Below are 24,537 nucleotides of genomic sequence, written 5' to 3' on the forward strand. Positions count from 1 at the left end.
GAAAACAGTATCTTTGAAGTTCCTTACTAGTAAAATAAAAACAGACTCCATCTTGGAGCAATAACCCTGTTATCAAGCTCTGGAAAGCAAGTGGCTTAGCATGCTGCTGTAACTGAATTAGGATGTCTACCTCCAGATTCCTGTCAGAGTTCGTGTACAAAGAGGCATCTGCCTGATGGTCTGGATGACATTCTGGTTGATGAAATGATTCTAAGCTCTACTTAAGTTATTGCTTATATAAGTGGTTGGAATTCTGTATTTCTTTTCACATTCCAGCTGTTGGGAGGACTGTTTATTTATTTATTAACGCAGGTAATGGGGATTGAACCCAGAACCTCGTGCATGCTAGGCACACAGTCTACCACTTAGCTATTATCTCCGCCTTCCCCCAGGACCATTTATCTTTTTGAAGACTTATGAAAGCTAATTACTCTCTCCCAGGTCCCTGAAAATTACATTCTAGATCTGCTGATATTCTGCCAGTTTAACTTTTCATTAGGAAGTATAGACGTTACTTCAGAATTTAGTTAAACTAGTTTACATTTTAGAGGTGAAAGTTCTGTTTCATTCTTTGCTAGCTTCCTCTACCTCTAGTGTCTTTTAGCTCAATTACATCTGTTCTATCCGGTTGTTCAAGTCAGACACCAGGGCGTCATCTTTGACAGTTTTCTCACCTTCACCAACCACATCCAATCAAATCCTATTGATTCTACTTGTTAAATACTCTTGATTCATCTGCTTTTCTCTTTAACCATTGCCACCTTCCTCGTCCAAGCCACCATCTTTTGTAGAAAACCATCCTAACTTGTCTTCCTAAATGTCTCTTGCCCTTCTTCAGATCAGGGTCCATAGGATAACAACAACTTCCCATCATCTTCGAGACAGATTCCACAGTAATTATCATCTCCAAGACCCTCCACCTTCCACACAGGCCAGGATCGCTGTTGTCTTCCCAGAAGAAGATCGCTGTTGTCTTCCCTTGTTTTTTCCCCCATCTCCACACTCCCTCTCTGAAGGACATAATGCATGCTCTTTGCTGTTCCCAGAATACCCTTACCTCCACACTTTCTTTCATGTTTACTTTTCATCGTAAACCTCCTTTTTCAGTCAGTCCTTCTTTGTACTCATGGGTATTCTCCTAGCATCCCATAATTTAACTTTTGAAACAGCTATCACTTTTTAATTTATTTGTTCAATATCTTATTCTCCACTAGGCTGTAAAGTTCATGATTCTATTTGCCTTATTCATAGTTGTAATTCCAGTGCTTCACACAGGGTCTGATACTTTCTTTAAGTGCTCAACTACATTAAAGGAATCAAACATGAAGACATAAGGGTCTGTCAACTGAATAAATATGGATGAGAGGTGAAAAACCTGAGCAAATTGGTTATTTAGCACTAGAAAATTGTGCAGTTTTGTTACAGAAGTCAAGTAGAAAAGCCACAAAATGCAGAAAAATAAAGATAATAAAAAAACACTCCAAATCCAGCCTTCACGATAAACGAAAACTGTAAATATTTCTGTATAAATCATCCCTGTGTTTATTCTATGCAATGTAGATTTAGACATAGGTTGGTAATTTGATTCTTGAACATATTATGAAACTATTATGCCATTAATTATTCTTTCAAATGTCCATTTAATGCCCATAGTGTGTATGTTTCATGATCTATGTCCACATTCTTGCTTATTATAGAATTTTTAGATTGCTCATATTTTAATTTTTACTTTTATTTATACCTTAAGTATTTGTTTATTGACTTTCATGCCATGGCTATGCCCTTTGCTTTCAGAATAGTGGCAAGGACAGTATATTTTTGAAGTCTGAATATTGAGAAGTTCTACAGCTAAATAGTTAAGAGCACGGACTCTGGAACGAGATTTCTGAGACCTGAGTCCTGACTCTTGTCACAAACCAGTTGTGTAACTTTGAATATGTTACTCAACTTCTGGGCGCTTCTCTTTCCTGATCTATGAAAGGTAACATAATGCCAAATCAGGCTTTCTGTAAATGTCACTTGGGCTATTTCAATGGACTTTTTTTCCTGCTTTCTTTCAGTCTTCTCTTTCATTCCAATTCACTGTTTTCTATTAACTCATGATGCACAGCTCTGAGATTTTCACTATACTTTTCAAGACCCGCCAATGCATTTCTATGGGGAAAAACCTGTAGCCCTGTTAGCTGAGTGTTCTAGACGCTCCAAGTCTGTGCTTCCGCTCTTCCTCTTCAGTCGTATTCTTTGTTTCTTTCTTGATCTTCGCCTTGGCTCTTGTCAGTGCCTTGACTTGGCTGCTTTTCCTCGCCTCCATTCATCCCTATTCTTATAATTAACGACTCAGCTCAAACTCTAGGAAGCTCAAAGTTCTTATTTCCTTCCCTTGAAGTGCCTTCTTCCCTCCTCTGCATGCTTGTTAAACTTAATCTTTCCTCCTCTTTTGTCACTTACATTTTTTTTTCAGTTGCATTTTGGTTATTTGTGATTTGGGGGAGCTCAGTGTATAGTGACATGCACACCATCTGTCTCTGATTTGGCTTGACTTTTGCTACAGAACCATGTCTTTGCAGGTGTGCAATAAATATGTGCTAAATTAATAAATGGATTCCAAAGTGTCTGGGGACAAGATCCCACTCGAATTTAGAAAAATAGTTTTTCCATCCCATGGTGTTTAACTCATGTGGTTAAAGTGAGAATGAATGCAACAATGCAATGCAAAGTATTTTCACCTAATTTAGTTCTGCTTTATGCATCTTTTCCTACACCTACTGTGTTTTTCTGAAATATTCTATACTGATGGATTAAAAACCAGTATTTTTCAGCAAGGGTGGCTAGCAGGCTTTTTTGTCTTATCACCTCTACGATAACGCTTTTCTTGTAAACAGGTGCGATGGCTAACTCCATGGCTCTCTTTGCTCTCTTGCCACCACATTTGCTGCTGCCTGGTTGCATTCTGGAATATACTACCTGTCAATGCATAGCAAAAGATGAGGGTGAGGATCAGGGTACAAGTATAGTGTTTTGTTTGTCTGGAAGAACAGTAGTCTTATGCAGTTGAGGGGTAGTTGCCCAGGGTTTGGGTTGACACCAACTACAGAACTCTAGGGTCAGGGCACAGATAGTAAAGGAAATTGACATGACTTGTCACCTTTATTCACGCTGCCTGTGTTTCATGAGGCACAACCTGGGTCAATTATTCTTGGTCCAGTATCACCATCAGCATCTCACTCCATCTGCTTAAGAGTTAGGGCAGAGACCACCAACATTCTGGCACTGAGCTATCCAATAGTCTTAATTGCAAGTGTTACTTGTAAGCACTGAGTTTAAGTGGGAAGTGGGAGGGGGTGTATTTCAGGTGTTCCCTTGTAGATGTCTTTGTCAACTGGAAGTCATGGAAGACAGTTTTTAAAAAGTTTAATTTTTTTTACAGTTGAAAGTTCGTTTACGTAGCTAGTGTCGCCCATCATGCCACAGTAGCAGCTTGTGGCACTGTTTAAATGCGAAAGTCCTAGCAACACTCTGAGAAACTTCCTGTACAGATGGCATCCCACTTACTGGGTAGCATTGGATAAATATCTAAATAATTTCCATATGGTGTAGCTTTAATCAGGATGACAATGAGCCATGTCAGTTGCTTTTGGGAAGGGGAGTCTCCCTTCAGTTTGACATCAGATATGAAAAGTCGAGAGGAAATGTGAGGAAAGAGAAAGGTTTGGGCTCAGAAGCTGAGGTCAAGTTGGCCAAGCTTTCAGTGGCTCTGCTGGTGGAGGTCAAAGGATTGATTCAGAAACCAGGATTTTTCTGAGAATTCAAACACAGAACTCCAGGTAGCTATGCCTATATTTTTATCAAGAATCAATTTTTCTACACAAAAATAATGAAGAGAGAGCATACATTGGTTTTAGAATTCAGGAGTCTGGATTTATTTTCTCTTAATTATTATAAGCCTTGAAACCTGCTTCTTGCTGCACTTTGTAGGATCATAAAACATACATAAATTTCTCATGGCATAAGTATTTCTCAAATATTAGCATATGGACTAACTGATGGTACCAATTTAAAATTTTTAAAATAAAGCAATCAAGAAAAACAAGGAAGTTGACATTATTGCTTTATAATGAGGGTTTGAAACTAGTAATTTAATCATTAACTGGTTTATGATTGCAAAGCAATCAGAAATCATAAAGTGCAATGAAAAGGCTTTAGAAGAAACACAATGAGGTCAGACAGTGCCTTTTAAGGACATCATAAAGCAAATGCACAAATGTGGGTTGGAATTTTTCTTTTAATAAAGGAATAATTTTGGAAACTCTTAAGATATGGCTCCTTCAGTACAGAGCTTTATTTTCTGCCTCCCTGGCCTCTCTATCCAGCCTTTTATTTTTAAATTGGAGTAGAGTCGATTTGTAATATTGTTAATTTGTGGTATACAGCATAGTGATTCACTTATACATAATATATTCCTTTTCATATTCTTTTTCATTATAGGTCATTACAAGGTATTGAACACAGTTCCCTGTGCTATACAGTGGGGCCTTGTTTGTCTATTATATATATGGTAGTCAGTATCTGTGAATCCTGAACTCCCAGTTTATCCCTTCCCACTCACTTTCCTCCCTGGTAACCACAGGTTTGTTTTCTATGTCTGTGAATCTGTCTCTGTTGTAAATAACTTCATTTGTATCTTTTTTTTTTTTAAAGATTCCACATATAAGGATATCAGATGGTATTTTCCTTTCTTTCTGGCTTACTTCACTTAGTATGACGATCTTCAGGTCCACCCTTGTTACTGCAAATTAGCCATGTGTGTGTGTGTTTTTTTTTTTTAATGACTAATCCTTTCATTTGATTTTATTTGGTTAGCATTAAGTTTTCTTCCCATCCCTCTGAATTGTTGTATGTTATACACCTTTTATGAAAACTTGACATTTCTTTTTTTTTTAACATTTTTTATTGATTTATAATCATTTTACAATGTTGTGCCAAATTCCAGTGTTCAGCACAATTTTTCAGTCATTCATGGACATATACACACTCATTGTCACATTTTTTTCTCTGTGATTTATCATAACATTTTGTGTATATTTCCCTGTGCTATACAGTGTAATCTTGTTTATCTCTTCTACAATTTTGAAATCCCAGTCTATCCCTTCCCACCCTCTACGCCCCTGGTAACCACAAGTCTGTATTAAAAATATGGAACGCTTCACGAATTTGCATGTCATCCTTGCGCAGGGGCCATGCTAATCTTCTCTGTATCGTTCCAATTTTAGTATATGTGCTGCCGAAGCGAGCACAGCCATGTGTTTTTGAGACTAGTGAACAGCAGTGGGAGGCAGGTGGCGGTCACAGCCAAGTCAGTCCACTTGGGTTGTGTCCCAAGGATGGAGAGGCCTTTCCTACCACGCCAACCCAGAGCAAAGACACCCAGCTGCTCCTAATACTGGGGCTTGTTCCTTTAACCTCAGGCTGTGATTTGCAAATCCTGTTTGGCCATGATTTCGGACTCTTTGCCAGTACCTCTGGTTTCCCTGGTACCTCTGGTTTCCCTGGTACCTCTGGTTTCCCTGGTACCTCTGATCTGAGTCTGGGTTTCCAGGGACTTGGCCAGCATTCACCCAAGTTGGGTGCTGTATCATCTGCCCCATCATCCTCTGTAGAGCCAGTAAAAATGAAGATTCCTAGTCTCCACTCAAGACCCACGGAATCAGGATCCCTGGCAGTGAGGCTCAGGAATCAGCATTAGCAACTCCTTTGGAAAGATTTAAAAAACCCAAGAAAGTAAAATCATTTATCAAATACGCATACATCCTCCATCAGAACTAACAGACATAATTTGATCATTTTGGCTTTGAGCACATTCCAGATACCATTTAAGTTCCTTTCATTTTCCTCTCTACTGATCCCCCTGCCCCCTTTTTAGTTGTAATCACAGTCATAAGTATGGGGAATATTTCTTGAGTCCAGGTTTTATATGTATATTATGGTTTCCATGTGGGGATTTCTTAGCATTTCTTAGGAAATTTATATAATTTTTTCAAATCCCAAATCTTGAGAAGAATTAGTGGAGAAATTGGGAAAATGGGAAAATATAATTCTCTGTAAGGAATTAAAATTTAGTGATCAATGCAGAGACATTGCTGATTGGAAGGAATCTGTTCAAGTCAAGTCAAAGGCAGAAAATACCAGAAAGTGGGGTTGAAGGTTAAGGTTGATGCCTTCGGGAATCAGGACAGGTGTGTGTAGGAGAGAAGTAGTCGCCATCTAACCTGACAGTCTTGCTTGCAACTGTGGCCATATCAAAAGTGTGTGTTCATGGTTCTGTATGCTACTAAGGGTGAGTCATTCTTGAAAATAAAATAAATATTTATAGATTTATAGGCTTAGTATATTTTAGACAAATCTTCTGAGTGGTTTTCCAAGAAATAAGTTTTGAAAATAAGTCCTTTAATTGGCATTTTCAGTGTGTGAGTCTGTGTCATGCCCTGAACTTGCTAGGAAATTCAAACATTACATTATTTGGATACTGCCCAATAATGTTTGTTGATGTTTTCCAGTGTTTGAATATTTGTTATGCATTACAGTGTGTTGTAAAGCAGATAAAATATTTTTCTTGGAAACAAAGAAAATTAGTTCAGATTTAGCTACATGCACCCTAGCATCCAACGTGAAGATGATCTAGTGCACACTGTTAAGATTTGACAAGTGTCAGTGCAAAATGAAAGCTATTTTCTACATGGGGAATATTAATTATCCTTAATTAATTTTGGTGTTACTGTTACCTTTTAAAATGTTTTCTCATCTAATATCTGTATCAGGTGGAGATAATTTTATGTCAATGAACTACATTTGTATCACACTAGAGGGGTTAGTGATAACAATAAGCCATGTGTTTATTATTATTATTAATTAGTTTTACAGGCTACCTCTAAAACTTCTGAAATAATGCCATCACATAAAAATGACTCACTGTTTATTTTTGTGGCTGCTTATTATTTTAAAAACTTGTAAAAAAAAAAGGTTTTATGAAAAATACAGAATAAATCATGATTCGGGGGAATTCCTGAGAATTTCAATTTCTCAATCCAAAAGCCTGATAACTAATATCTGCCCAGAATATAGAAAGTCTAGTTGGTACTTGGTGTGGTCTTGCTACTTGCTTTTCTCATTCAATGTTGTTTTCAGGTGTCTTGTATGGAGGGCAAACATTTTCAAAGAGCTTACCACGTAGGCTGTTCTAAGCACTTTGCATGTCTTAACTCATTTAACCCCCCAAACAACCCTGTGGGACAGTTTACCATCATTATCTTTTAAAAAGGGACAAAAGGTTAAGTGACTTGGCCATGATCGCTCTGCTATATATATATTGACACACAAAGCTCTAGTTCATTTAACTGCTATGTAGCATTTTATCATATGAGTAACTGAGTTTTCTCCCCTTTCTTAGTACATCAGTTATATTTCTTTTAAATTTTTTTTTACATTTCTTAGTGGGTGCCTTAGTTTACAATATACATTTATAGCTAATCAAAGTCCACTTTCAAATAACATCATACTAATTCATGGGTAGTGTGAGTACCTTACATTAACAAAATAATCCTAATTCCTTCCTCCCATTTTGAGTATCATTGCTATCATTAAAGTCACTTATATATAAGCATACATAGCATAAAGATACATATATACACATCTATACACACATACATATATGCAAAAACATACATAATTGAATACACTGTGGTATTATTATTTTGGACAAACTGTTATCCGTTAGGTCAATTAGGAAATAGGAAAAGAAAAAATTTTTATTTTACCTTCACTTATTCCTTCTTTAATGTTCTTTCTTTATGCAGATTGAGTTTTCTGACCTGTGCTACTTTCCTTCTCTCTTACAACTTTTCTTATCATTTCTTGCAAAGCAGTTCTATGGAACAATTCCTTTTATTTTTCTTTGTCTGGGAAAGTCTGTATTTCTCCCTCACTTTTGAAGAATAATTTCACAGGGTACAGAATTCTGGTTTGGGGGGGCGGTTCTTTCAAGAAGTGTTTCATTCTACTCTGTTTTTGCTTGCATCGTTTCTGAGAAGCTGCATGTAATTCTTACCTTCGTTCTTCTGTAGGTAAGGTGTGTTTTCCTTCTGGCTTCTTACAAGTTTTCTCTTTATTTTTGAATTTCTGTTGTTTAAAACCAATATGCGTAGGTGTATTTATTTTTCTTTTGGCATTTATCCTACCTGTTGCTCTCTGAGCTTCCTGGATCTGTGGTTTGCAGTCTGACATTAATTTGGGGAAACTGTCCGATTATTGTTTCAAATATTTCTACCGTTCCTTTCTCTCTTCTGGTATTTCCATCATGTGTATGTTACTTACACCTTTTCCAGCTGCCCCACGGTCCTGGGATAGTCTTTTTTTTTTTTTCAGTCTTTGTTGCCTTTGTTTTTCAATTTTCAAGAATTCTATTGATATACCCTCTAGCTCAGAGTCTTCTCAGCTGTGTCCAGTCTACTACTAAGCCCATCAAAGGCAGTCTTCATATTCGTTACAGTGGGGTTTTTTTTGTTTGTTTTTGTTTTTTTTTATCTCTAGTATTTCTTTTTGGTCCTTTCTTAGGATTTCCATCACTCTGCTTGCTTTGTTCATCTGTCCTTGCTCACTGTTCATTTTATCCATTACAGCCCTTAGCATATTAATCATAGTTGTTTTAGATTCCTTTTCTGGTCATTCCAGTGTCCCTGCCGTGTCAAGTTTTGATGCTTGCTCCATCTCTTTACGTTTTTTTGCCTTTTGGTGTGCCTTGTCGCTTTTTCCTGTTCGCTGGATGTGATGCACTGGGTAAACAGGCCCTTCGTGATGTGGTGATGAGGTGTGGGGGAGGGGGAGCTTCCTATTAGTCTTATGATTAAGTCTCAGTCTTTCAGCCAGCCTGGACCTCCAGGCTGTGAATTTCACAGGTGTTTCTACTTCTTCTGCCCCCTTAGGCGGGACTGACTAGTGCCAGCTGGAGTTGGGTGTTTCCCTTCCCCCAGGTCAGTTAGGCTCTCATATTACCCCAGCAGGTTAGGCTCTGTTAATTACTTTCTCCTGAAGGTAGCCCTTATTAAGAACAGGGTGTGCTGATGAATTTCAAAATGGTTCCCTCTCCCTTCCCTGCTGGAAGTCTGTCGGGACTTTTCTCCAGCATTTACTGGATCTGCCCAAGCTCGTGGAGGTAAATCTCACAATTTTGCAGGCGCTCCCCTGTGACTGGGTTCCTCGGTGACTTGTCTGCACTGAGCCTCCAACAGTTCATCGATTACAGTTCAAAATTTCCTTCCCGGAGCTGGTTCCTTAGCAGTTTCTCCTCCGTGAGGGTCTCTGCTCAGGTAAGCCACAACCCCTGTATTCGCCCTTTTGTCTCCTCAGTCTTGGAGGCTGTGGTTTGCTCTGTGTCTTCCTCTCTGTTATGGATGCGAGAAGAGTTGTTGATTTTTCAATCTGTTCAGCTTTTTCCTTGTTGTTTGGACAGTGGTGATTTTCCAAGCTCCTCAAAGGGGTAACTGGAACCCACCATTCCTAGTCCTCTGTTTGACATCTGCTTCCAGTTTTCAACTTTAAGAAATAATGCTACAATGAGCTTACTCATATAAGTTTCCTGTGAGATACTTAGGTACATATAACTAGAAGTACTATCTCTGACTATGCTACGTTGTCAACTTTACTATGCTACGTTGTCAACTTTACTATGCTTGACCAAACTGTTTTCAAAGGTTAAACTGAATTACTCTCCTGTGAGGAGTGCTTGAGTGTTGTCGCCTCATTTTCTCAACACCTGGTATCATCAGATATTTATCTTTGCTGGTCTAATAGATGTGAAATGGCATCTTACTGTTGTAGCATGTTGGTATCACATTCTTACTTTAAAAATGAAGACTTTAATGCATAACAAAGTTTAATAACCTAACGTCATAGACCTAGTAGAGATTCCTGGAGCGTAAAAAAGGGTAGCTGGGTCACTGTAATAAGATCTTTCTCTGTTGATAATTCTCTCCAAGCTTGACTTGACCTGTATTCAACAGATTATGAAAAGAAAGCTGGCCAAAAATACCCCGACTTTTGGTAATTTTCAGTCCAAAGTGGCCTCTTGAGAATGTGTAAGTGTTACCATTAAAAAAAAAAAAAAGTTACTGGATAAAATGTTTGGGTAGTACACCTGATTTTAGCACCAGATAATTGCAGAGTTGCTTAAACACTTAATCCATCTGGTGCTTAGTTTTCTCACCTGTAAAATGAGTGAGTAGAACCAAGGAATTTTCTCATTTTAAAATGAAATTTTAGGTTCCTCCACCAATTTGTAACATAGATAAAGGCTAAGCAACTTTGGTAAAAAGGTGGGGAGGTCTGCTTGAACGCACCTTTTCCCTCTGTCATTCAGACCACCTCTGTGGAAGTTTCCCAGGATTCTAGGGAACACAGTTTAAAAACGTTGGACAAAATGGTCTCTGAGACCTATTCCTAGTACTCATAACCAGCAAAAGTGCATATAGAAATTCTCAAAAATGGCCCAGTATTGTCAAAAACAAACTTTCCCTCAACTTGTGGCTGCTTTTATCCATAGTTTTATGCCATGAGTCAGTCTGCATCGTTTAAATGCATGACAGCCATTAACAAAACTCAAAATGCTGGTATTTGTCCCATTGTCAGTTTTTAGTTTACACTGGTAAAAGCCTTGGGGCCAATATTCTGGATTAACTGACCCGTGAGAGAGGCATTTTCATACATATGAGGTCATATTCTAGATTTAAACATTGGTTACCACTTCTTTACCCAAATGGTTATAGCTATAATGTCTAACCCCAAAGTGTGGTAGATGAAATTCTGGAAGCATTTTTAGTACCAAATATGATGGTTGGTTTTAGTGTTTCTGTGCTAACTGCTTTAAATGGTTCCTTCTTCAACTCTTTCAGGAAAAAATAAAAATGGATTTAAGGAAGCCAATTAGAATATATTTTGCTTTCTTTTGCCAATTTTCTTTCAGCTTTTATACTATCTTTTCTTGGGAGAATAAATCAGTTTTTATGTTTTGCATGGAGAGAGATCTTTTGCATTTTTAATATTCAATTTCCAGCAAAATGCTCCTCAATGCAGCAGAAAGCTTATAATAATTAGTCCCTTGGATTTGAAAAACATTCATGCGATTAAAGCTAGTGATCAACACGCAGGCACACATATTTATTAACTGGTATCTGAAGTATTATAGAACAGGAAAAAGTATATGTGGAACTGATAGAAAAAAATTACTCAGGGATTTAAGACTAAGCAACATGATGAATAATTCATTACCTTTGGATAATTTTATTTTTTTTTAATTCAGAAAGCATGAAAAATTAAGCCACTGAACTATTTGCCTCTGCTAAGGGAAAGAAAGCAACCAAAGCCTTTACTATCACATCATTTTAAGAGAATTGGACCTCAACTAAAAGTGTATGAATTTTCTAAACCAAAGCTTGAAATTTTATAGAGTGGTGGCAGTAAACTCTAAGACTGGGCAACTGGGGGCAGATTGGTGCTCTGCAAATCTGTGTTAACTGGAAAACAGGAGACAGTAAAATAATGAGAAAGAATAAGATTTGCTTTTCCCCCAGATTAGATATTCTCTCATTGTCTATTTCCAGTATCAAAGGAGACCCTCTAAAAACAAAAGGATCCTCTAAAAAATCAAAGGAGACACAGTAAAAATAAGTAAGAAAAAATAAATGAAAAAACATTACATTGAAGAAGGAAGAGATTTAAAGAATTAAGACAATGAAATTGTTACTAAACACAAGGGAAAAAAGTAGAATACTATTTTGGGATTCTAATGACCAGAGAATCTCTTCAATACGTTTTCATCCTTTTCTGGCCTTGAATAATAGAAAAAGTTGAAGTATTTTATTTTTGCTCTAGGACTTCCTAAGGCTTATTAAAGATACTGTTTTATAATAGAAAAAAGTTAATAGCATCGACATTGAACAATTGGGGAATAATTAAAATATTTTATAGCTCAACCATATGCTAGAATTTGCTCATTAAAATCATATCCCAAGAGCTACTAAGAAGTATTTTTTAAAATAATATTTAGTGATGTGGGAAATGCTCATCTATAATGTGTGAAAAAGAAGCAGACTACAGAATGGAGTGGAAATTATGTTCTCAGTTTTACAAGAAAATGCTTATTTACATATAGTGTATATAGAAAAAGGACAGGCCGGAAATAAACCACAATTCATTTTCCGATCAGTAAATACAAACATAGACAAGCAGTTTCTTTTGGTCATGATTTTATTCTTTTATGATAAAAATCCCTTACACAGACATTTTTTTCTTTTCCCCACTTCTTAATTCTCTGTCGCATAGCACAGTGCCCGATATCTAAGAGTCTTAAAGATCTACTGAATGTGGCAGTGTCCCTTCATGAGTTTAAGACATTGGAAATTCAAATGAGGAATAAAATGTGATTAACTTCTTGGTCTTGTACAGAGTTATCTTAATGAGGGGTTTATTAATTTTGTACAGGCTAGTGCTTAAGAGTGCAGGGTCTGGAATCCAAATGTCTGGATTCTGATCCAGTTTGATACTCAGCTATGTGACGTGGGACATGTGGCTTGACCTCTCTGTTCAGACTCCCTTTTTTATGCATGAATTGGAAGCATTGAATGAGATGGCCCATGTAAAAGTGCCTAACATAGTGTCTCATACATAGTAAGCATTTAATATACATTAGCAGTGTTTTTACTATGAAAACAAAAATTATAAATCAGAAATAATTTAGGTTGTTTAAAATGAAAGTGGAAAAAGGCTAGGTCTCAAAGCACAATAATTTTTAATGAGATGACTTAGGGGGCTAGAAGATTATTGTCACAAATAATTTGAGAATTTGACATATAGTCGTTACTCTTGTAAATACATGAGATTCTGTAAAGTAAAATTTTTGTGTAACCCCACTTTTATAGATGTTTTTTCTATTTATCTGTTCTGTCTGACAATCTCCCTCCCTCTATCCACCCATCCTGCATCTGTATGAAGAGATCTAGCATGGTGTTAACACTGGTTATTTGAGTGGTGTGATTTAAGTGATAAACTGCCATATTCTTTACATTTTCCTGTAATTGTTGAATATTTTATGAATATAATTTTTTGTAAAAACTATAAAGGTATTTTAAAAATCATAGAATAAAAACAAATGTCAAGCCATCCTCTTTTACAATAATTATAAATCTAATTTAGTGGAACAGGATTAACAAACTTCTGTATTTATACCCTATAAGTGAGGGAGTGATGGAATTGAATATGTACTATTATCTTTTCATAGTACAGAGTAGAAGTAGAATAAACTTAACAGAGAAATTGTAATTAGGAGAGATGAGACTTCCACACATTTTTAAGGCTTCATTTTGCATAAGAGGAATATACCTTATGTTCTGCAAGGTTTGAGCAAATATGTCCTAATTACACATGAATCTTCCGAGAGTCTATTACACAAAGATATTCATGTTGGAAAGAATTATTTGAAATTATTTCTAATGCTAATATTTTTAATACACATTAGAGCCGCCTCATAATTACTAAGTAACATAGGAGATATCTATATAACAAATCACCAGTTATTGAATATCATTTACATGAGCTCCGAGGTATTAACAACAACCACAGCTGCTCACTGGACTGGGTGCCATAGGTCAGCACTTCATTCCCACCGAGGACTGAAGCTCTCAGTCCCCAGCTGCTTGGCAGGGATTTGCCTTGAGTTCAATAGAGCGGCTTCCAAAAAGGTCCTGCCCCTTCCTGGGGGGCAACAGGCTGTATCTTTAAGTAACATCTATATACTCACCATGAGAAAAACTGAGGAATTTAGCATATATGTGCTACCTACTACTCACTTCTGGATTTTTTTAAGTTATATTATTCTTTTTAGTTCTTGTAATTATTACTCTAGAACTATAAATTATGGTATCTAAACCTCTGATTTTTGAACCATTAATTTTAAGCAGTGTCTAATTATGTAAAATTAGGAAATTAACATACTACACTCTCTGCCACTCTTTTTTCACTCCTCTGGTCAGCTATTTTTTTTTTTTTTAAATCGAGGAGAGGTGGGTAAGGATATACATATTTGTATAATGTGAGTCCTTTGTACATGCATAGGTGAATATATATATGGAAAATACATTTATGTGTGTGTATGTTTGTATTTATTTTTTGTATATATATATACACACATTTGAGAGATTGATGCTAGGATTCTGAGATTTGCCCATAGGTTAAGTAAAAATTAAAACAATAAACATTACATAGCATATTATGATTAAGTTATATTCATTGCAGAACTAAACTGAGAAGTTCATGACTAGATCCAGAGAGAAGGAAATATAATGCTTTGCCACTAAGCCTGCAGTATTTGATGGAGAATACCCACAGTGTTAAGATAAATGTTTTCTTCTTTCTCTTACTCAGTAGTTGGCTTTATATTTGGACAAGGACTTTCTTGTAGAGCTTTTTTTTTTTTTGTCTCCCCCAAATTTCTAAATGCATTGTTTTCTTTTATGAAAACCTTGTTAAGATTTTCCACCTTTTCTAAGAAATGTGTTGAATCATTCTTCCTAGTGACTTCTGTCTTGTTATTATTGACCTGCTTTACTGCTGTAATCTTAAGGTATCATCTCATTGCCCTTTTCAGTTACTTTCACTATCAGATCACATTTTTTTTCTTGAACTTTCCTCATTTTGCTAGAATACAACTTTAAGTACTGTTTTCAAAAGGCTCTTGGAAGATAAGTTTTCTGAGTTCTCACATGTCTGAAAAAGGACTTATTTTGTCCACACATTTGCTTAATGGTTAGACAAGACATGACATTGTAAGTTCAAATCATTTTTCCTCAGACAGATAATTTGAAGGCATTAATTACTATCTTTTAGAATTCAGTGTTAATCGGGGTCTTCTTACTGTCAGATTTACCACCCTCTCTGGAGAATTTTAGAGCTTTCTCTTTTAATCTGGAACTTGCAAAATTTCACCCAAAAAACAGCTAAGGGTGAGCCTTTTGTCAATCTTGACATTAGGTGACTTTTCCATCTGAAAATGGTGTGTGTGTGTGTATGTCTATGTGTATTTTTTTGGTTACTTTTTCTATTCTTTGCTCATCTCATTCCTTCAGTTCTCTCTGTATTTTCCTTATGGAATGTCTAGTAGACAGATGTTATGCCTTCTGGATCAAGCTTCTGTGTGCTTTAATTTTTCTCTGCTTCATCATTTTGTCTCTTAGCTTTAAATTCCAAGTGATTTATTTTTTGTTCTCTTTCGGATGTCTGACTTGGTCTTCAGCCATATCCATTCTAAGATTCAATCTCTCTAGTGAATTTTATATTTTGGTAATTATATACATAATTTCCAGGAATCCATTCTTGTTCTCAGATTGCTTTAAAAAAAAACAAAAAAGCAACCTGTGCTTGTTTTATGGATGTAATAATATTTTCTCTATGATCCTTGAGGATAATTTCAAATTAATTAAAATCAAATCAAAATTGGAATGGAAACAAGTTATTTCTAACTATTTGTATCTGTTCTGATTCCCTCACCATTATTCTATTTGTTTGTCTTGGTAAGATATTGAATATAGTTCCCTGTGCTATTCAGAAGAAAATTTTAAAAATCTATTTTTATATATAGTTGCTAACATTTGCTAATATCAAACTCCCAATTTTAGCTCTTCCCACTCCCTTTCCCTGGTAACCATAAGATTGTTTACTATGTTGTTGAGTCTATTTCTGTTTTGTAGATGAGTTCATAGTGTCCTTTTTTTCTATTTATTTTTAGATTCCACATATGACTGCTGTCACTTGGTATTTTTCTCTTCCTGGCTTACTTCACTTAGAATGATGATCTCTAGGTCCATCCACGTTGCTGCAAATGGCATTATTTTATTCTGCATTATGGCTTAGTAGTATTCCATTGAATAAATATACCACAGCTTCTACCACAGCTTCTTTATCCAGTCACCTGTTAATGGACATTTAGTTTGCTTCCATGTTTTGGCTATTGTAAATAGTGCTGCTGTGAACATTGGGGTGCATGTATCTTTTTGAATTAGAGTTCCCTCCAGATATATACATAGGAGTGGGATTGCTGGATCATATGGTAAGTCTATTTTTAGTTTCTTGAGGAATCTACTTACTGTTTTCCACAATGGCTGTACCAAACTGCTTTCCCACCAGCAGTGTAGGAGGGTTCCCTTTTCTTCACACCCTCTCCAGTATTTATCGTTTGTGAACTTCTGAATGATGGCCATTCTGACTGGTGTGAGGTGATACCTCACTGTAGTTTTGATTTGCATTTCTCATTTTTTCATATGCCGATTGGCCATTTGTATGTCTTCGCTGGAAAATTGCTTGTTTAGGTCTTCTGCCCGTTTTTGGATTGGGTTGTTTGGGTTTTTTTTTTGTTAAGTTGTGTGAGCTGTTTATATATTCTGGAAATTAAGCCTTTGTCAGTTGCATCATTTGCAAATATTTTCTCCCATTCTGTAGGTTGTCTTTTTGTTTTGCTTATGGTTTCCTTGCTGTGCAGAAGCTTATAAGTTTAATTAGGTCCCATTTTGTTAACTTTTGCTTTTACTTCTATTAGCTGGGTAGACTGCCCTAGGAGAACATTGCTAAGACTTATGTCAGAATGTTTTGCCTATGTTTTCTTATAGGAGGTTTATTGTGTCTTGTCTTATATTTAAGTGTTTCAGCCATTTTGAGTTTATTTTTGTATATGGATCTCACTAGTTCTCAAATAGCTAAAATCAGGATACATCTGACTGCTAATTATGATTATATTCTTCTGGATAGCATTTTTTTTCCCTGGCATTTCGAGTTATCTTTGTTTTCATCTTGTCATATGACTTCCTTGTCATATATACCCCCATCTACCCTGTAGGCTGCCTCATTTCTTGTTTTCTTTGCTATTACGAGTTTATATTTTAAAATATTTACTAATATTTTAGTGGTATAAAAAGATGAACATGAATATTCAATCCATTCTTTTTAACAGGAAGTTCCACTATAATATTTTAGGTACCCCAATTCTATATAACTATATAAAATCTTCTGTTACTGTGTTATCTTTGCAAATCACTTCTCTTTTGGGGGCTTCATGTCCTCATCTATAAAATTGGGCAAACAATATGAACTTTAAAGTATTTCAGGTTTAACATTGTATCCCAGAAATGGATACAACATTGTAAACCGACAATACTTCAATGAAAAAATTTTTTAAAATTTCATGTTTGAAATTCTAGTGGGGTGGGGTATTAGGCAGATAGACTTACTTTTCTAATATTAAGAATTATTTATTTGTGCATACCTACTTTAAGATGTAATTACTGGAGAGAGACAAATCATGTAGATTTCAGTGCGCCTACAAATGTTATAGTAACGATCCCCATTAGCAGCTTTTGAATGAGATAAAAGCCATCCTGTCTTTTTACACAGAAAAATCCTTGTGTCTGTTTTGCACAGAGATCTAATCTTCCTTTAAGAAGCCAAAACAGAGGCTAAGAGACTGACTCAGTCTGTCTTAATCCCAAATGACCCTGTGTGTGCTGTGGTGGGACTAATGTGTATGAATGGCTTTTTCAGAATGATTTATTTGCAGTGTACAGAATGGGGTAATCTTAACTGTTGTTCATTGAAATGCTTTAAAAAGGAACACCAGTAATAACACAAAAATCTACCATCCTTGTAACTTGTCTCATGTTACTCATCAGTAACTGTAACATTTACTCACATATTTTCACCGCATTTCCAAAGACATGTATCGCTAAAATAGAAATGGGAGGTACAGAACTGGGCTCACATGAGGGGAAATCTCAGCAGAGTAGGGCACAGTTTCTCTTCCAGTGGGTTGTATTTTCCTGGGAACTTCATATGCACACTTGAACAACTTATCTTTTTCCAGTTAACATTTAATTAAATCTAGCTCCCATAATTCAAGGATCTAGGGCTGTTACTATTGGAAATGATATGATTCAGCCCAAAACAAAAAGATGGGAGAAACAGAAGGAAAAGAATCCTGCTTAGAGGGAGGGTGGAGGAAGGGAATCATGTGTAACTATGGAGCCAGAGTATGTATTTCAACTGAAGAGTGAGTCTGGACTCTTTCTGGCCTGTAGGGAAAAGGAGGAATCTGCAAGACAATGCTAACACCCTGGTGTCTGGACTTCAAAGTCAGAAAACAGAATCAGAACCAGGGGGTATTGTCAGCGTTCTGAGAACACCCCAGGGAGAAGGGCTGCTTGCTAAGCAAGTACACCGACTCACTATTAATATTAATGATTTGGTTGTACAGAAGCAAGATCACATCTGTGCCCCTTGGAATCCCCTCGAGGTGTGTTTTAGCTTGCCTTTCATTTTCCGTAGAGACTCGTGTTAACAATTTAATATGTAAACCACTCTGGTTTAGGACCCCTCCCCCCTCACCTGGAAGAGGTAAAAGGGAATGTTAGCCAGTTCCCTTTTTGGAAACAAGAACCTTGGAAGCTAGTATTTGTTTTTCATTTTCTTTAAAATGACACAGCAACAAACAAACACTGACAAGGTCAAAAGGAATCCATCAAACACATCCACCTACGGATGTAATTTACTGAGTATATAGTAGTGATGGAGACACATGCCTTCTGAAAACTCGCTCTTGCAACTAGAGTTGCAGTGCAAATTAAAACAAACCAAAAAATAGCATAGCAGGCACCTGATGTTCATAACAGACGCTGTGTTGAGCCTGGTGAAGTGAAACCGACAACCACCATCCTCAGTATCATTTCAACCAGAATCCCTTATTTTTCTTAGATGCTACTCAAGTATAACACGGCACAGACAGCAAGTTAACAATGTAGTCCCCACGTAAATCAAACCCTTCATTTTCTTTCTGGGGGTCTCCTGGGATCCATGGAGCAATGGTTACCTCTTTTGTTCTTCCAAACCTCTGAATGCAAATTTCTGAATACAGTAGTCTTCAGTTTTCAGAGTTTAAAGCCCACTTTATTTTCTTGTATAATTACTTTAACTTTTTTGGCTTGTCTTACTGCACGTTGAATCAAAGGCATCTTGTTTCTGATTTTAAAGGAAATGAGGTTAATTTTTCATTAAGTATTGTGTGCTACAGATTTCTGGTAGCTGCTTTTTATGATTAGCGGTCATCACAAACTGAGATATGCTGTGACTGCAAACGACCTCTAAATCTTGATGGCTTACTGCAAAAAAAAAAAAAAAAAAAAAGCTAAACCCACTTTAAAACGTTTGTTTCAAACCTCGGCAGTGAGGTTCATTGTGCGGGTGACTCAGACGTGCTCCTGAGACACGTGGGTTTTGTTTCTGAAAGTCCTCATGAGACTCACGGTGTCAGAAGTAGAGGTGCTTCCTAGTGATTATTGAAGAAGTCAGGGCAACCCTGCTCTTCTGCGATGAGACTCTGGATACCATTGCTTCTCTGTGTTCCAAGGCATGCAGTCACCTTCAGTTCTCCCTGCATCAAAGAAGAGAGTTCAGGGCTTATTTGCACTCAGGTGAACTGAAAGGAGTAGCGTGATGAGGATAACTTAATAGCAAAGGGCAAACTGAGAGCACTCTCAGTGCTTAGAGATCAATTGCCTTCCCACGCAAAATGAAGTGGTCGTATTTCTAAGCATCTTCTCAGCAGCTTCATTGCACCTTTATTTCTACCTTGACTGCACATGCCCTATTGGGTTTCATGGGCGATGATGGCATAATTTCCAAAAAAGCTTTACAAGTCAAGATGGAGGTGACTCAAGGTTTTATAGGAAATCTGCCTTTAAGAGGGAGGAAATGACTATGAGGGTCTGTTTCCTTTCCAAATTTATCACTGCCTGGAGTGCTTACTGTATTAATTTTATGCATGAGTGCCTTATTTGTTTCATATGAGATACAGCATGAGGCTAGTGGAGCAAAATATCATTAGGCCTGGAAAAGGATTGGGTCAGTCTTGCTTTGTCATCAAGGATCATTGGACACAGATTTTGTGCAGCCTTTCATGTCTTTATTAAGTGATGAACATCAAAGAAAGCATATTGGTATGCATGTAAAAGGAGGGACATTTGAAATCTGTTGGTGAAGTGACAGTCCACTTAAAAGCAAGGCACCGGTGCAGCTGTGTTTGTCACCAGGCTACTCCAGGGCACCTGTGCTGGTTGGTCTTCCTGTTCTAGTTTTGACTCTGGCATTGGTAGAAAAGACAATCTTAGTCCAATTTTACTTCTGGGGTTATTTTCTCATGGGTCTAGGTCTAATGTTCTACTTACTGCTTTGAAGCAAAGGGAGAGCAGGGTAGGGTGTGAGGGATAGGTGTGGGTGCTTATAAATCTCTCTGCCTATCGATACATTAATTTTAGAGATGGAAAGCATCTTCATTTATAATGCATACTATTATTCTTTTATATAGTGATTAATAGCAGATTCACATTTCTTGGGTTTGGTTCCCAGCCCTGCACCTTTAAAACCTTGCGTAGGTTAATCAATATCTCTGGTTCTCACACAGCTCTACCTTATCTCCACTTTATTAATGGGAAAGCTTAGGTACAGAGAATTTAATAATTTTCCTGAGCTCACACATGTACTAAATGGCAAAGCTGAAGTTTGAACCCAGGTTGTCAATTTCCAAGGCCATGCTTTTTATACTACATTCTATTGCCTTCAATTCATGAAAGCATTTGAACAAAATCTGGGACTTAGAAAATGCTTAACATATATGAGAAACTTAGCTGCTTAACATATATGAGAAAGTTAGCTACTATTATTAACATTTTTGCAGAGCACTGTTATGTGCCCGTCACTCTGTTGGATGTTGGGAGTGTAACAGTGAACCAAAGCTGACACTATCCCCATGGAGATGATGGTTGATCTGTAGAGAATGATAATTAAAAAGAAGGCAAAAGTCTAATTATAAACTACAACAAAGCCTTCACAGTGAAGATACTTGGAACTCTAGTAGTGTATAATAGGGGAATCTGACACAAACTAAGGGGAAGGGAAAGCCTTCCTCAAAGAAAGGATATTTGAACTGAGATGGAAGAATGAAAAGACATTAACTAGATAAAGTGAATAGATGGGGGAAGGGAGTGGTGGTTGAGGTGCTGGCCTTCCAGTCAAAGGGAAATAGGGAACAGAGCCTATTCGGGAAGCTAAAGATGGCAGGTGGGTGTGGAGTGTCATGGCTATAGGAGGTGAAGGCATAACATGGGACGGGAGAAGCTGGCAGGAAACAGATATTGCAGGACTAATGTGGGCAATGTTAGGGAATTTGGATTTTTTTCTACGTGTCATGGGAAGTCATTGAAGAGTTTTAAACTGAGGAGTAACAGGCTTGACTTAGAAAAGACAAAAGATTCTTAGGGCATCAAGATGTTCACACATCCCAATGCTCCATGAGACTCCATCTTTCTCACTGCTTTTAAATAACTTTTTGAATAAAACAGCATCAACTTCTAAAGTTGCATTTTTCCCTCCAGGGTTTGCAAATATCCTATGTACAAATTCTTTCCTAGCTCCCAGTGAACTCTAAGCATATGAATTATAACTTGCTTACTCTAAGTGTTAGGAATTTTTATTATATCACAACACTGCCATAGTAGTATTGCTGCTGCTCTAGATGGTTTTCTGCTTCTTGCAAAGTACAATTTGTAGGTATTATTTAAGGTTCTGTGTTCAGTCCATTTCCCTAACTTCTGTACCTATATACTTTGCTATCTTAATCTTTCCCATTGTTTCAGCTACAATCTTCATTCTTTTATCCAGCAAGTATTTTCCTCCCAGCTTTATTGAGATATAATTGACTTAAAGCTTTGTGTGAGTTTAGGGTGTACAGTGTGCTGACCTGATACACTTACATCTCAAGAAATGATAACCGCCATAGGTTAGCAGATAACCTGTATCACGTTACAGAACTACCACTATTTAAGATATGCTCTCAGTAACTTTCAACTATATAATACAGTATTATTACTTATAACCACTATGCTGCAAATTAGATCCCCAGAATTTACTCATCTTATCGCTGGAAGCTTGTGTTCTTTGACCAACATCTCTCCTTTTCCGCCACCCAAGTATTTCTTAAGTTAGTACTTTGAGCAGTTACCAGATTATATGCTGAATATTCAACGTGTGAAGAAAGACACAGTTCTTGTCTTCATAGAGCTTAGGTTGAGGTATGCAGGTGACTTCCGAAGCCCTGACCTGTTCATCCAGTGGTCTGCTGGGCCTGTCTGCAGGATCAGCCCCTGGAAATTACATAGCATGTTCTCAGCAAGATTTACTGCGATGATTCCAGATTTCAAACTTCAGAGCTTTCTTGCATGAATCCTTACGCCTGCCCTGTAGTCCCATAGACCTCTGGTTGCAAACTCTCCCACTTGAGGCAATGACAAAGCCTCCCCTGCACTGCTGTTTACATTTGTTCCTTCTTTTCTATTTGTAGAGCTACTATCCTAGGGAAGGTTTGCTCCTCTGTATGTGGATTGTTGCTCGAATAATCTAGCTGATCTTGGGGATCTGTGGTCTTTCATACTATAGTCCATGACACTCCTTTGACAGATTCATTTTCCAGAGGGGCACTTCTGATATGTCACTCTCTTCATCAGAACTGTCTGCAGCGCCCACATTCCCACTGAAGGAAACCCCAGCTCTCCAGACTGACATTCCAGACCCAAAGTTTCAGAACCGTTTTCTCCCTTCCAGGCGTCCATTTCAGTTAAACTGTATGACTGCTCATCTCCAAACACAGCTCATGCTTTCTTATTTTTGTGTCTTTCGCTAACAAGGTTCTCTCCATCTGGAATATCTTCCTGAAATATGTCATCTGTCAAATTCTTTCAAGACCCATACAAAATGCCACCTACTTCATTAAGCTGTTCTTGAGTTCCCTAACTAGAGATGTTTGCTTTTTTTTTAAGCCTGTCAACAGACAACTACTGATAAAAGACAGCTTGTAAACAGGTGTTCATTTCAGCAGGCATTTATTAAACTATCAAATTAAAAGAAATTGTTGTGCCAGGTCCACTTTTTTTTTGGTTTCTCATGTATGTGCTTACCACACTCCATCCAATAACCCTGTAAACTACAAGTTAGCTCACCCATCCATTCATCTTACAAATGCTTGTTGGGCACCTGCTACGGTTCTGGGTGCTCTGCTTCTGAGTGGACAGAATTAGAAAGCTCATGAGTGCACAAGGCAGATGCACATAAGGAGAGATGTCTCAGTGCTGACCTGAAAGGGACTTTAGGAACTGAAACCTGGACATATGTTTCTTAAGTAGCAGAATTACTGTTTTGCTGTAGTAAATAAGGTGTGTCTGGGGGCTGACGTCGCCAGGGGTATAAAAGCTAGCAAGCCCACACAAAATGCAGGCTCCTCTTAAGTGGTGGCTAGTTCATCCTGCGCCCCAGCTGGTGGCACCCCAGCAGGTGACCAAGCACTCCTAGGAGGTGACAAAGGGAGCCATGCTATTCCTTTGTGTCAGTGTTTGTATCTTTGTCCTGTGTACCTCCTGTGTTCTGCTTATTTGCTGATTTGAGAGTCCACCAACATAAAATACCATTTTGGACTGTGTCCAAGTGATAATTGTCATGCTGGAGATACCTGATTAGGGCCATCACTCTATTTTTGAACAGTTGAGCCTCACAAAGTGGGAAGCAGGCTTTGGTGCCCAGCTCCACAGTATACATCCTGGTCTTACCTCACTAACTAAAATTACACTAGACTCCGTGGGGGCCTTTACCAGTTTCAGAGGCTGAAGCATCACACTTCTTAGAGGAGAGGGAAGGGAGTCTGGTCATGTGACCTCAGGAGACTGCACACATTTCTCCACCTGTGGATAACCCCCAGGGCTGCCCTTCCTTTTCAGGGGAACAAAGATTCTCTTCATTTGGATTCTATCAGAAGGGATTTTTCCTCCCCTCTCTAGCTGTCTGTACCATCTCCTCCCCTCTACGAACGTAGAAAGAACTACTGAGGTGATGGGTTGACTAGAGAAGTTAACTTATGAAGTCTGTGCAGGATGGATTCAGCAGGAGGTGAAGACAGCGTCAGACTCCCCCTCTGCACAGACCACTTCCAAGGCCCCGACTGGGGACTCTTCAATTCAAAGAGGGCTTAAGATTAGTTGCTGCAATAAAATACTAAAAATGCCCTAAACTCCTACAGCTCCCATGTGAATGAAACTTGCCAGAGCTTTGCCCAGATTCAACAAGCCTGAAGAGACCTTATTTAAACTCTCAATTTAAAAAAAAAAAAAATCACCATGCTAGAGAAAAGAATGGATTACCATTTTTATCTCTGGAGAAAATATTACAAAATTTGTATCCTATGAAAAGACAACCAAAGAGTATTCAGTGGGAAAAAAAGAGATAGTGTTAGAGAGGGGTCCTAAGAGATACAGTAATAAAAGTATTACGTTATCTTGTAGTTTGTGATACTTGTGAGCACCAAGTTTTTGTTAAACTTGTTATTTCTCTAATTCTAAATGAATATTTACTTTG

The 24,537-nt window shown here is 37.5% G+C and overlaps 1 long non-coding RNA gene and 1 other non-coding gene across 5 annotated transcripts in view; one reads left to right on the forward strand and one right to left on the reverse strand.

The window, feature by feature from the left end:
- Window positions 1-24,537, forward strand: part of LOC140696433 (uncharacterized) — a 260,788-nt gene that overhangs the window by 61,217 nt on the left and 175,034 nt on the right. The window lies entirely within an intron of this gene.
- On the reverse strand, window positions 5,188-5,294 carry LOC140696692 (U6 spliceosomal RNA). The gene has a single exon (XR_012073212.1). It is a non-coding gene; the product is annotated as a U6 spliceosomal RNA (small nuclear RNA).

The sequence above is a fragment of the Vicugna pacos genome, chromosome 5, assembly GCF_048564905.1.
Source record: "Vicugna pacos chromosome 5, VicPac4, whole genome shotgun sequence".
Classification (NCBI taxonomy): Eukaryota; Metazoa; Chordata; class Mammalia; order Artiodactyla; family Camelidae; genus Vicugna; species Vicugna pacos.